Here is a 13,543-nt window from a genome sequence, read left to right on the forward strand (position 1 = left end):
TGGTTTCTCTTATTGCTAGCTGTCCTCAGCTACCGCTTTACCACCAAGAACTGCCCCCTGGCTATAGATTTTTTTCCTCCCTTACTACCTTTCAGTGAATACTCGCTATCTTGTTGTTAAAATTATGAATAGTTCCCTGCCTTCTTATCTACTGTCACATTGAAGATATTTATAAGCTATGATCCATGTTCCTTTTGAGTCAAGGCAGTGCCATCGTTTCTATTGCAGTCACATATTTCTCAGTGTCTAATTTCAGGGTTCGTAACTCAGCAGGAGAAGCTCTGTCTGGGCTGGAATTTGGAAAGTGAAGTTTCAAACTGGGAGCAATTAAAAAATCAAATATATCTGTTAGCTGTTAAAATTACAGAAGAGCAAGGGAGATTAACTTTTTTTAGCCAAGATCTGGCTGCTTTTGGCAAGTCATTTTTTGTAAGTCAAATGAGTTTGAAGGAATGAGTCCTTTCTGCCTTTGGTGGAGCTGGTATCCCCTCAATATCTCTGTCTGCACAATGCCAACATGCAGCCAGGAAAAGAGAGCCTATCTTCAGCCGTGACAGTGCTCGTGGTGGGCAGCCAGTTCTGGAGTAAAATGCTGTAGGCCCAAATGTGGCAGAGGACTGTAAAAGCTGTCCCGTCTAGGACGAGTTTATCCAAATAAAGCCCTGGTCAGAAAGTGCAGGTACTTGTGCTTTGCATGGCTGGGGGCAGGGGAACACAAGGTACAGACCGCTAGGAATGCGTAGGAGGTTTCTTTCTTTCGTTTTGTTTTGTTTTGCTGTAGGAGGTTGTTAGTGTGAGACCTGATGTGTTTAATGAGTGCACTTTTCTGATTCGTCATTACAGATCTGCATTTATTCATATGATGGTCCGGGTTATCCTTTTCTCTCCGCTCCCCAAGATATTATATTATTAGAGACAGATGCTCAGACTGCTGGTAGCATCTGAGGCTTCACCACACTAATCAAACTCAGGGGACATGAGAGGGGGTGTGAGGCAGTGAGAAAACACCTACGCTTGTTTCTGGGGCACAATGAGGTATGTAAATTGAATGTTTTCTCATCAAGTGGGGGAACTCAAAGGGTTCCTTTGCTGTCCACATGTGTCAAGTGGCAGAAGAGAAAGGGAGGGTGGGAGGAGTCTGCCAAGGGATGCTAACTTCCATCCTATGAACTGGTGAATGGGACTTAATTAGAAGATATGAAGAAATTAAGGATATTGAGAGCTGGACTTCACCCTCTGTGAAACAATGAGGAAGAGAGTTGATCTCAACCCACCGCCAAAGACAGTCTCAAGCTTCAAGTGTTGGAGTACATCTGAGGAGTAAAGCAGGTCAAGAAGCTCTAACACCAAAGAAGATGTTGCTTTTATATTGGAATGGAAATACTGGTATTTTTTCCTTCCTTTTCTGCCTGCAGTGGTGTGCAGGGTAGGAATCCTGCTCTGGGCCCTACCTGGCCATGCTGCTGCCAGCTGGCCGGTGGGGTGCGGGGAGCCTGGCTGCCCTGGCCCGTGGCCCTGCCAGCAGCAGGCTAGGAACCTGCCAGGGCTTCCTGAGCATCGAAGAGCTTCTGGCAAAGCGGGAACAGTCGGGTTGCAGAGCGCTCAGGCTCCCCGAAGTCCCTGCTCTCAGTAACGTTGTGCTGCCTCTCAGGGTTGGAGCAGCCCTCTTCTCCGCAGCATCTCCCCCAGCTTGCTGGGGCTGGGTAGCCCTGACCCCCTGGATCATCGTTGTTAGCAGATGCTAGCGGGCTTTCCAGTGGCAAAGGAAAGTCATGTGTGAGCTGAAACCCATGTAATTCTTCCCTTTGAGTCAGTGTCTCTGTGGGAGCGTTCTCCAATATAACTCTGGTACTGTAAATACTAGAGATATTTACTTTCTGTTGCAGGGGAGTGAGATCCTTGGTACTGCAGCGTGATATTTATTTCCTTAGCTTGCCTTAGCCTTTATTGGCTCTAGGTTGTTGGCAGGGGTGGATAATAGTGGATTTCTGCTTATTTTCTCTAAGGTGCACTAGGTATCACCTGCACAAGCAGATGGCTTTGGAGGAGACTGTCTCCAAGGAGCACTGCTGACATTGGATGTGGCTGAAGTCACAGTGCAGAAATATTAGCAGCAAAATCACATTGCAGATGTTATCTTCAGCTCACCATCACTTTCCTCCCCCCAGAAATGCCTCTCTGATTAACGCTGGTAACATAAGAAATAGAGACTATAATACACAGATCTCATAAACGCAGCATTTGTCAAGTATAAACACTGCACTTGATGCATGTGTTGGTCCAAATGCTTTTGCAGTTATTTGCAAAGTGAAGGTCTGTAGTTCTTGTGGGCCAGCAAGGAGGTAGAGCGGGTTAAAGACAGCCAGGGAATTGTCATGGCTGAGGCTGTAAATTTCTCATTGCCTTTATTTATTTATTTATTTTTACACAAAAAATGCTCATCAAAATTTTTGCGTTTTCTATAACCATACATTTTCAGAGCTCGCTAAAAAATGTATAGATTCTTCAGAACCAAACTTATATTTTTTATCAAAACACAGATATTTCTATCGTCTTTCCCTCCCTTTCTGGTTTCCCATTAGAAACAAAGAATGCTTTAAGCATAAAATAAAAATGCTGCTAGGCTTTTCATTTTGGATGAAAAGGCCTTTCATTTCTTTTAAAGGATCAGCTTTAATTCTTATATGGAAGTGTAAGCCCAAAGTTTAGGCTGGCAGCCTGTTTTCGGACCTGTCGTCCTCATCCTGGTCTCCCTCCCGAGCTTTGTGGAGCGTTAACAGGATGCAAGGTAGTTGCAAAACAATGTCAAAGGTGTTAAAATGTTTATCATAAAAATACATCACTTTTCCACAGTAATGCCTTTAAATACCACAGAACTTTGGGAAACTAGAAGGTTAGCCCCCAAAGCCTGAGCGTGTTTTACTGGGACTCGAAGAAAAGGATCCTGCTGAAACGGTAGGATTTTCTTTCTTTTCAAAACTACTATTTTAGGAGAGGGAGTTAGGCAAAAAGCAATTCAATTGTCCACGTGATTAGATCGAAATCTAGTTTCTAAATCCCTCTAACGTGATTAAGGCCTTAAATGTTTCAAGTATTGTTGAAAAATATTATTGTTTCTATATAAGTATCTGAGCGTAATGTCCCCAGTGTAGTGCATTGAATAGATGCTCAAGTCTTATATGGGGGCATCCAAATAACTCAGCCTGTAGGGATCATTCAACCCTAGCAAAGACTTACGCGTGTATATGGGTGTGCGTATCTAAGCTTGGCAATTAAGTCAGGTGGCAGTTTGCGGCCAATCTTAGGAAGTGGTGTTTTCTTTTTACCTTTGTACAACGGATATTAGGCAAACACAGACTCTGATCTAACTCGGGTGCTTTGAGAGATGCTTGTTATCTTGGTTGCCCTTCGGACCAAACCTCTGCTCCAGGGAGGTGGAGCTCTGGCATGTAGATTATTACAGATATACAGCTCCATCTGTGATAAAGTTTTCATTATATCATGCGCTAGAAAGCGTGTTAACATGGAAGAACGTAGAGACGCGGGGGCGGACAAACGCGTGCGGCGTGCGTTTCCCTTTGGAAGGCAGCGCTGCAATTTCTAGCTGAAGTCGCTGCATTTCTGCGACTGGCCAAGTGCGGTTCCCACGCTCTGCCCTCTCGGCATCGCGCCCGAGCGCCGCCAACGCCTCTCCTCGGCTCGGCGCCCGCCGCGGCGCTGCTCTGCAGGGCTGCCCCTCCTCTTCTAGCCGGCCCCTATTACCGCTCCGCCTTTGGGGAGCAAGCTTAAAATCGGTGACTCCCCAAAAGCGAAAGACCCCGGGGCGCAGACCCGCACGGGCACCTGAGGTGTCTCCTGGGCCTTGCTCTCCTGTGGGTTGTCCCTGCCAAGCCTGCCCTCACTGCGCGTGCGTCCTCTGCGGGGTCAGCGAGCCCAGGCAGCGCTTGCAAGCGCCAGCAGGAGCCAATTCGGCGGGCAGAGGAAGAGCAGCAGCCGCCTGGTTACACACGGCCGGCCCCTTTTGCCCTCTTTCCGTCTGTTTTCCCACGCTTGTTTCTCCCCAAATCGCCTTGATCCCTTCCTTTCTCCACCTTTGGTACCTCCCTTAAGCACCCCATAATAAGTCTTGTGCAGTCCCATAAAGTGTCCTATACTCCTCGGCCTTAACTCCCCTCGGTCTGTACGGGGCTCTAGGGACCCCCATCGGCCAACTCGCCGCAAGGTGCCCCAGCCCCAGGGCTGGCGGTCCCCTGGCAGGGGCTGGTTCGGGTGCTTGTGCCTCTGCTGGGGTTGCTGGGGCTCCCCTGCCTGCTGCTGTGCCTCTGCACTCCTTCATGCTGGATAACCCAGCAGAGGGTTTTTCCTAGACTTTTACAACAAGCTGATAGCAGAGGCAGGGACAGAAGATGGAGCTCCTGATTCTTCCTTGAGAAGTGGAAAAAGCAATCACTAGGTGGGACAATAAAGCGGTATCTTTTGTTTGCAGACTCTGAAGGCCAGTGGGTCTGAATTCCCGTAAGCGTCACTGTGAGAGGTGGTATGCCCTCTGGGCATGGAGACAGGAAGAAGAATGAGGAAAGCAGTGATGAAACGTTACAGATATGTTGTGAAATTATCCCTTGTGGTCAAGGCAATGCAGTCTACTAGGCAACCCTCATTTCCAAGGATGCTAGCACTGTTGGAAGAGCTGGTGATGCATTTCCGTGATGAAGCTTAATATCGAGGTATTGTGTCACCTCTCAATGAGTTAACCGGGAGAAAAGGAGAAATTTTTCCACGTGCTGTCCAGCGTGGTCATATTCTAAGTTGATGAAGGTAAGAGAAGAGACGTTTGTTGAGTTCAGAGGGTGTTGGGTCAAGGCCAGTGGGAACCAGGTCATACAGAGCATCTGTAGATGGTACCTTCACATAAGGCTTTGTGTTGGTTTGTGTTGTTACATCCTGCTGACCTGATCTGGAGAAATGAACCCAACAGACTCCCACTATGATAACTTATGGAGTGGCCGACATCAGTCAATCATGCGTCTGACTTATTTAAGATTTGGAGTTACTGATATGTTTTCTGCTGGCCCATGCTTATATTTGTGTTTTGGCAGCGCAAGCACAAGTTATAAACCTGTCAGAGAGCCAAATCTTTGCATGAGTCCTGAAGCATTGAAAGGAACAGTTTTCTTTGAGACATTCCCGGTTGCATCTGCACGATAACAAGCCATCACAAGAGTCTGGCTAATTTATCTTTTCCCATGGAAAAATATGAGGATATATGATCTCGGTGTGTGATGATAGCAATGGAGGAGATATAGACAGAAATAGAGAATGCTCTTGAGGATAATTCCTAGCTGGCAGCTAAAAACTTGTCTGCTGAGCTCTCCTTTGGGTAACCAGAGAAGATAGGCTGTTAGCAAGAGGAAGTCAGAAACACACCACAGCACTGTGCCTGGTACGTCTTCCAGTGTGGGAACACCAACTGGCTGCCTGTTTTAGTGAAAGGGACAGCAAAAGAAGACGACGAACACAGGGGAGGAAGAGGCTGATGCAAAAGGAGAAACATGCGGAGCTGGAAGTGAGATAGCAGAAACGTCAAGAAGAGGGAAGAGTCTGTGAGTGCAGCTGTGCCTGAAACGGAGAAGAAAACCAGCGGGGTATCTGTCCCAGAAAGCGAAGGGAAACGGGAAGCTTGTGAGAGATGCAGCTTAGGAGGGGGAGAAAGATGGACCTGTGGATTTCAGCTGCTCTGAGGAGGCAGCAGTGGACAAAGGAGAAAGAAGAGCCAGAGGGAAGATAAAAACAGGTAGCAGCAATGGAAGAAGTGTGGTCTAGAGCAAAAATTACAGCAAAAATAGGTGACAGATACTATACTTTTTGCCATCCAGCCACGCTAGGAAATTCAGAAGCTTCATGGATGGTGTTTTACAGCCTTTAACTTGATCTGAGCCATCCAGATTATTCACAAGCCACTTGCAATGCTGGGACTGTGGGGGTTAGTTTTGGTAAGACTCTCTCACTTCTTATACTGCTTTCACATCTGTGATATTTATGGGTAGAAATAATTCAGTACCAATACAGTTGTGTCTGTCTTTAAGAAATCAAAGTTGTTGTGATGCCTGGGGCTGTGACAGAGCGAGCACTAGAGAAGTGCAGGCAGAAAGCTGCCGCTTCAGGGAGGCAAAGAAATCAGGTGTTAAATAAAGACTCCTGCTCTAGCACCACCCTTGCACCCAGCCCCTGGCTGCCACGCTCGCACTGAATCAGCACGCCCACCCGGCAGCCCCTCAGCTGTATTAATTAGCACTGCACCTGAACAATAAACACGGAGCGTCGTGTTGCGATAGCGATAAGCCAAGCCTGCCTGTTCGTCTCACGGCCGGCTGCCTAGCACCGAGCTTTCAGACACTGCCACAGTAACGGCTGGAAGTGGACTGCGAAAAACAGGAAAGCTCAAATCTCTCCGTGGAGAGACGGGAGGCCGTAAAGGCTCTCGCTGCATGCCGGCAAAGCAGAGCGAGCCGCAACGCAGAGCCGTCCCCCACCGGAGCAGAAGCAGCGAGCTCTCTGGAGGATTCCCGCGCCAACCTACTGCCTTTTAATGCTAGTCAATAAACATTAGATGAAATGGATGTTTCTTTGTCAATACATTTATCTGAACTTCAGTTACATTGGACACTAGCCGGGAACCATAAAATGCTTTGTGCTGGTTTATTAAAGAGATCCTTTAATTACCTTATTAAGAATTGACCACTCTTTCCCAGTACTTGAAAACCAGAAGAAAAAGAGATCATTTCTTCAGTCTGCCAGTGCAGTTCAATAATTTCTTGTGTCCTAGGAAGGAGTTGGCTTGGCATCACTAATGAGACACTCCAGCGTCAGGACACCTGGACACTCATCTAACTCTGACGGCATCTTTCCATCGCCCGTCTCCAGTCTGCAGACGCTGCCTAACCAGTATTGCTTTGTGAATGGGCTTTCGAGTAAAACAGATACGTGCTCGAAGGAAAGCCCATGCCTTGGCTCTGGAAGCGGACCTCTGAGCTGCTGTTTGGGGTGAGGCGAACCCATAGGGACCACGGCACACGCGGGGGGCGGCTTGCAAACCGGGGAATACTGCGGTGCTGCCTCCCAGCCCAACCAGCTCCGTTCAGATGGGCAGGCCTCTGCCAAAATTTTCGGGAGCTGTGGGCACGTCTTCACGCTGCTGCCTCCTGCCTTGGCTGGGGAGGAGACCTGTGGCAGCATCCCTAAATTAGCAGACTAGCTGCGAAATCCAGCTACAGGGAGCCAGATTTGCAAAGGTATTTAGATGCAGATTGTCGCCGAGGCGGATCTTTCAGAAGCAACAGTGAGCCTAACACCTATTGAAATCAGACTACTTCCACCCTCTTCCTTGCCCACCCACAGAAAGGCAGGCACAATCTGCTCTCCAGGCGGCGGCAGGATGGGATATTTTTCTCCTCCGTATGGCGAGGCTGCACCTGCAGGATTTTGTGGCTGCTGCTGAGGCTGAGGGCTGCCCCCAGGCCGTGGGAAGGTGGCAGACTTCTCGCCGGGAGCACCAGGGGTCTGCAGGCCCTTGAGGCAGGACTGGCATCTGGAGAGGTGAAGCACAAACCACCCCAACCCTGAGCCTGTGCTGCTTCATGCCAGGCTATGAAAGTGAACGGGGCCGTTCAGCTCTTTGAGAGGAGACGTAGTTTTCTTACTATGGTCAAATAGCAACTTTGTGAACGAAGCAGAAGCTGCAGAGAGGTTTGATGCTTTGCTTGGGCTTCACGAGACCTTTCTCTAGTGACTCAGACTCTTGTCCTTCACAAACTCAAACACACACACACGCAGACAGGATGTTCAGGCAATCTGCTCGTCATAAATCTGCCTTTTTGTTATTTGTTATTAATCCCACTAAGCCAAATGGTATAGATTTTACTGAGGGGAAAGCTGCTAATTGGTATCCAAGTAATGCAAACCAAGGGAGTCAGCGGGTGTGCTTGCTGGCTATGACCACCACCCTGCGACTGGAGACCATGTACCGTAGCCTGAACGAGACAACCCTTTTTACCCTGTTGTTTTGCAGCCCAGATGATTAAATCAACTCCTTTTTAATGGTCAAAACTTACATCAGCTCAGAGAACCCCCAGTGCATAACCCGCAAGCCCTGCCGTGGAGGCCATTGTCCACAACAGCGTGAAGGAGCAGGAGGAGCAGCAAGGAAGGGCTCTGCAGGGCATATTCAACAAGCTAGAGATGCTGCAAGACGCAGGAATGATTAGGAATGGCCTGGTTTAGGGGCTGCTGTCACCTGTTATTTTTCATGGAGTTCATCCACAAGAAGTATATTTTGTCATCTTAAGTATTACATGAGTTAAATACTGCCTTGGTGATTATCTTTTTCACTTCTTGCAAGCACCAGTCCAAGGAGATAGCACAGAAGGAAAGAAACGGGCTCATATCCACAAGCTGATTTAGACTGCACAGCCGCTGGTGACAGCAACTGATGCTTTTGCTCTCTGTGCAGCTCCGAGCACACCGGGGTTCTCCTCTAAAAAAAGAGGAGCCAGAAGCTACTGAAAGACCAGCGTTAGTTAACCGGCAGTAGCAGCAGGAGCCACCGAAGCAAAATCAGTGGAGCAGGATCTAAAAGCTGTACTAAATAACTCCTCAATAATAATAGATCTTGTTATCAACAGCTCTCAAGCTGCTTTGCAATGGAAACGTTGCCCTCATTTTACAGATGAGGAAATGCAAGCATTGAGAAAGGAAGTGATCGTTCATAGAGATGCATAGCAACCTCCGGAGGGGAAAAGAGTTGGATATCCAGGTCAGTGTGTTACCTGCAAGGCTACGTAGCCACCCTCCGAGCAAGTCTATATGGGAATAGGCCATGGGCTTTTGCGTGTGAAGGGCAAGCGTTTCTCGTGGGACCTTGCAGACCAGCGCTGGCTGCGGAGCCGGGCCAGGGGACATCGGGCGGCGCTGGGCCCTGCGGACGCGTGCTCGACACCGCACACGAGGGCTGGCTCTGCAGACAGGAGCCTGCCTAATGGGTTTTGTCTCCTCTAAACTGGTTCCTGCGTATACAGGAAAAGCTAAGCATGTTTTAAAGATCTGTTTTGCAGCAGGCCAATCTGTACAGCAGCGCTCAGGAAAAAAATGATGCCCATTATACGCATGTAGCAGCCTGACTCCATCCCTCCTTACTTGTCGTGGCATTTATCTCATTTAAAAAGCCAGCTTTTGTTCTAACTGACTTAGAGAGCGCGTCACACAGGGATTAGCATCACGGAGAAGACTCTCCTTGGTTTTTCTTCCAGAGCATGGCATGGGGTCCTGGCCAGCACCTGGCAAAAGTAAGCTTTTCCCTGTCTTACAGATGGGAAACAGAGGGTTTGCAAGCAGCAATAGATGGATCAGGCCTGTGTTTCCCATAATGACTACTTGGGTGCATGAAAAAAATCAAGTTGAAAATCCTGAATGTAGGGACCGAGTCTCAAGCCGGAGCCTTTAACCCTCATCTTACCCTTTTTATTTTTCCTGTTGAAGTCTGTAAATTGATTACAGCGGCGTTTACCTCATGCAGGGTAATGAGGGCTAATGAACTCCTCGTAAAGCACTGTGGCGTGATAAAACAAGAAACGCCGCGTCTGAGCCACGTGCCTTAGGGTTTCGGGGTTTAGGTCGGGGGACGAAGGAGAGGAAGCCAAAAGCTGTGACTACACAGGGGTTTTGACGAGTAGCAGGCGCGAGCTTTTGCAGCCCAAACCCTCCAGCGGCCCGCGCGTGGGTTCGTCGCGTGGCAGGGAGGTCGCGCGAGCAAAGTGCCGACGAGCGCCCCCCGGGGCGACGGCAGCGTGCCGGCCCCCGGCTGCGTGCGGGGCCCCTCCGGCCCCCTCAGACACAGCTGCTCTGAGTGAAACCTCTGACATTTTTTCAGCTCCCGAAGCAGCAAAATTTCCGCTGGCGCAGGAGTCCTCTCCCTCCCTTCGGTCCTTGGTACAATAAGCTTTTCAGCAGCAGAGGGCGGCAGAGATTGGAAGAAAAAACCGCTAGCGAAATCCTGCAGCAGCGGCAGAAGAAAAACTCCTCCTGTTCGCACGGGAAACCTGGCTGCTGGGGTGGGTTGGGTTGAGTTGGGCTGGGCTGGGTTGGGTTGGGTTGAATTGGGCTGGGTGGGTTGGGTTGGACTGGGTTGGGTTGGGTGGGTTGGGTGGGAGGGTGGGCGCGTGTCCCCACCAGACCCGCTGTGTCCCCGACTGCCGCTCGGCGGCAGGGACAGCCCAGAAACCACAGAAACGGGCCAGGGAAGGACTCACCTTGCACAGTGCGGATTCGCTTTGGCAGAGCGCGAGCTGGGAGCTATTGGGAGAAAGAGAAAGCGCAAATGTATTTCTGTCCTTTCGGCTAATGCTTTTGCATGAGGCGTTCGCTCCTGTTAGTTGGCTGGTAGGAGGAAAAACATAGTGGTTAAATATTTGCGAGGAGTAGGAAAAGCAATTCAAAATGACATATGAGCCCCCAGGTCCTACTTTGGGATGTGAGAAAAATAGAGCATGCAAAATGCAGCGCTCTTCCCGCACGGCCGGGGGACGAGCCTGGTGGAGGAGGCTTCGCTTGACTGCCCGACCCCAATTCGGGTGAGTGGTGTGTCGGCAAAGGCCCCTTCCCCTCCCTCGGCGCAGCCGCTGGCGAGGTGATGCACCTGCAGTCCCCGCGGGGAGACCTTCGCTGCCCTGACGCCAGAGGAAGCATCCTTCTACCCTCAGATGTTACCTGCTGGTTTCTCTCTTCATTCCTTGCTCTCCTCTTGCCTGTTCCACAACGAGTAAAGCACCTGGGCTGTAAAACCAGCCAAGGGAGAACATGAGCCTCATCCCTTCTCAGGGGTCTGCCTGGATAAATCCTGGCTGTGCTTTCCTGGCTGCTCAGAGATCAATGTCCAGTAGCAAAAACCCAGCCGAGGTGGTGCCAGGAAGCTCAGTGATGCCTCCTGAGATGGGACGCTGATCTTGGGCAGATTGGGAGCTGGGGGCCAAATCCTCGCAGCGCTATAAACTACGCAGCACCAGAGGACACCACTGAATCCCACTTCTCCTGCCGCTGCCGCGCATTGCTTTCTGGGGGCGTCTACTGCTAAACAGTCCAATTTTACTAAAGCCAACAGAAAGCAAAGTGAGGGCCCTGGGCAGAAATTACCCCCCATCTCCACTCCACGAGCTGCTTGTCACCTAACACATGAGGGTGTTTCCTCATAAAGAAAATCACCTTTACAGGTGGGGAAAGCTTCTTGTTGGAATGTAATGTCTCCCAAGCACAGGATTATTCGGGCTGCCATCATTCCTACCTGATTACAATTATTATTATTAATTATAATCATTATGAATTGTTATTATTAGAAGCTCCAGTGGAGGGAAGGCACCAACCATTGCTTTTCTTTGGAGTTAACTCCTTGCTGAAGCAAAGCTGTCTGCTGAGGAATTGCAGGTATATATTTGGCCTACATTTGAAGGATTAAACAGTCTAAAATATCCACTGGATTGCTGACGCCTTTGGCACGGTCTCTTGCCTGTTCAGATGTGACTTTGAATTGTGCCTTTCACTTGTGATTTTTTTTTTTTTTTGGCTTAGTTTATTGCTTCTAGGCAAATTTCTGACTGTTGTCAGTACCCCAGGCAGAAAATCTAGTGAAAAAGTACTGATGTCTCAGCTGCTGCAGCAGAAGCCTTTTTAAATTATGAAATACATTTTTCACGACAAAAGGAAGGGGTGCAGCATGTCTCGCCTCGCTGCCTTGTGAAGGTGATGTATACTTTGCTTCCTAGCGCCTCTGTCATGCAAGATTCACAAGTTATCCCTAGAGATGGGCCATTACACAAGAAGTGAGCTCAGTATCATCTTTACCACAGTTTCTTACTGCAACTGAGATTCTGACCGAAAATGCTGGTGATTGCTATGTTTATGCTGGAGACAGCAGTGTTGGAGATTTTCTTAGATGTAGTCTGCATCTGCTACTAAACTGGGCCCCTTAGGTGCCGAGTGTGAGATAAGTGATCAGCTCTGCTAGCTGGGGAGGCTGTAGCACGTGGGGTTGGACAATGCCTAAAGGCATCTTAGAAATTTCTTAGAAGATGTAGGCTAGGTTTTTGGCTTTAGGAAGCAAGGAAGGATCTTGCTTTAGACCTCTTGCAGCACGTGTAGGCAATATAACCCTACACCAAGACTCCTGAAGTACCAAACTGGGCCAGAAACAGTGCAGCCCATCAAGGCAGCGTTACGCGCAAACCCCTTCTTCTGCCAAGAGCTCATTTGTACCTTGGAATGAGCCGAGGCTTTCCTGCATGCCGGAGACCGTCACAAACACTCACTACAAACAGTCAGTATGTAACATGCAGCCTTGCAGTTGAGACGGTTAATGGGGATGGGTCAGAGAAGTCATGAGCAATTGTTTTTCTTCCCTGACTGCATAAGCATGCAAATATAGTCCGGTAAACAGAACTGACCAAAACTCTCAGGATTATATTTTCTTGATGAAAACTATTCCTGGAAATTCTGAAAAGTCGATTGGAACTGGGACAATCGAGATGAATTTTTTTTGCTTTTTTTTCCTTTAGGGCTTGAAGAAAGATGGGCAGTTTTGAAGTTTTGACTACAAACTTTGTCAAAATCATATTTAAGAGGGAAAAGTTTCAACATGTTTCCAATGTTTCCCCAACAGGTGTAGCTGTGAATGCTCAAGGCTCATTTTAAAACTGGTTTCTGTAAACAAAGCAGCATATTTCTCTGAAATTCATTTTCATTGAATATTTTTTGTATTCAGGAAAAATTCTCTCTCAAAATTGTTCACAGAAAGCAAACTACACAGGGTTAGGAATCTGGCCTTGGTGAATTCATTAAAAAGAATGCAAATCAGTGTTTTGAAAGTGGTGCCTTTAAATACAAAGAAAGAGGCTTGATTGTCAGAAGGTGGATATTCCCTGTTTACTGAGAATCTGAAATCTATTCTACCAGGTAGGCTTTAAGAGTCAGTGAGTGATTAAAAGAAACCCTTAAACTAACAGGCAGGTAAGGGAAAAACCCAGTGGTCTGCATTTAACAGTGATTTCAAAGGCAGCTGGGAGAGGGAAGGCTGTGCACCTTTATAAGTGAGATCCCCTCAGTAGTGGTGGGTGTGGTGGAGGAGGGTGGCTCTGCAGAGACAAGACCTTGTCTCAGGAGAAATAAGGTATTGTGGAGTGGGACTAAAAGGAAGAGAGGGGATAAAAGTAGTGATGAAATTTTTTTTTCAGCTATTAAGTAATGGTTGTATTTTTTTTTTCTTCTATAATAGAGGCTAGGTCATTCTGGACTGTTGACAGATGTACTTGGAATTAATAGGCAATTTGGAGTTACTTTTGACTCATGTGAGTGTTTCTGGTTCTCTTTCTGTAATGATTATGCAGCTCAGGAGCAACTCCCTGTAGCAGGCCAGGCTTCCTTTGTCCACTTCAGTCACCAGATAGAGTTGTATTATGCAAAACAAGTAGGTTCCTACTTCTATTGTCTGTTTTTCATCTTTCTA

The 13,543-nt window shown here is 48.2% G+C and overlaps 1 long non-coding RNA gene across 1 annotated transcript in view; it reads left to right on the forward strand.

Moving 5' to 3' along the window:
• Positions 1–13,149: 13,149 nt before the first annotated feature.
• The window catches only part of LOC138066879 (uncharacterized), a 49,729-nt gene continuing 49,335 nt past the window's right edge, over positions 13,150–13,543 (forward strand). Inside the window, exon 1 of the long non-coding RNA XR_011140500.1 lies at positions 13,150–13,207. This is a non-coding gene — a long non-coding RNA (uncharacterized lncRNA). The remainder of the gene's footprint in view (positions 13,208–13,543) is intronic.

Source organism: Struthio camelus, chromosome 3 (assembly GCF_040807025.1).
Source record: "Struthio camelus isolate bStrCam1 chromosome 3, bStrCam1.hap1, whole genome shotgun sequence".
In the NCBI taxonomy this organism is placed as follows: Eukaryota; Metazoa; Chordata; class Aves; order Struthioniformes; family Struthionidae; genus Struthio; species Struthio camelus.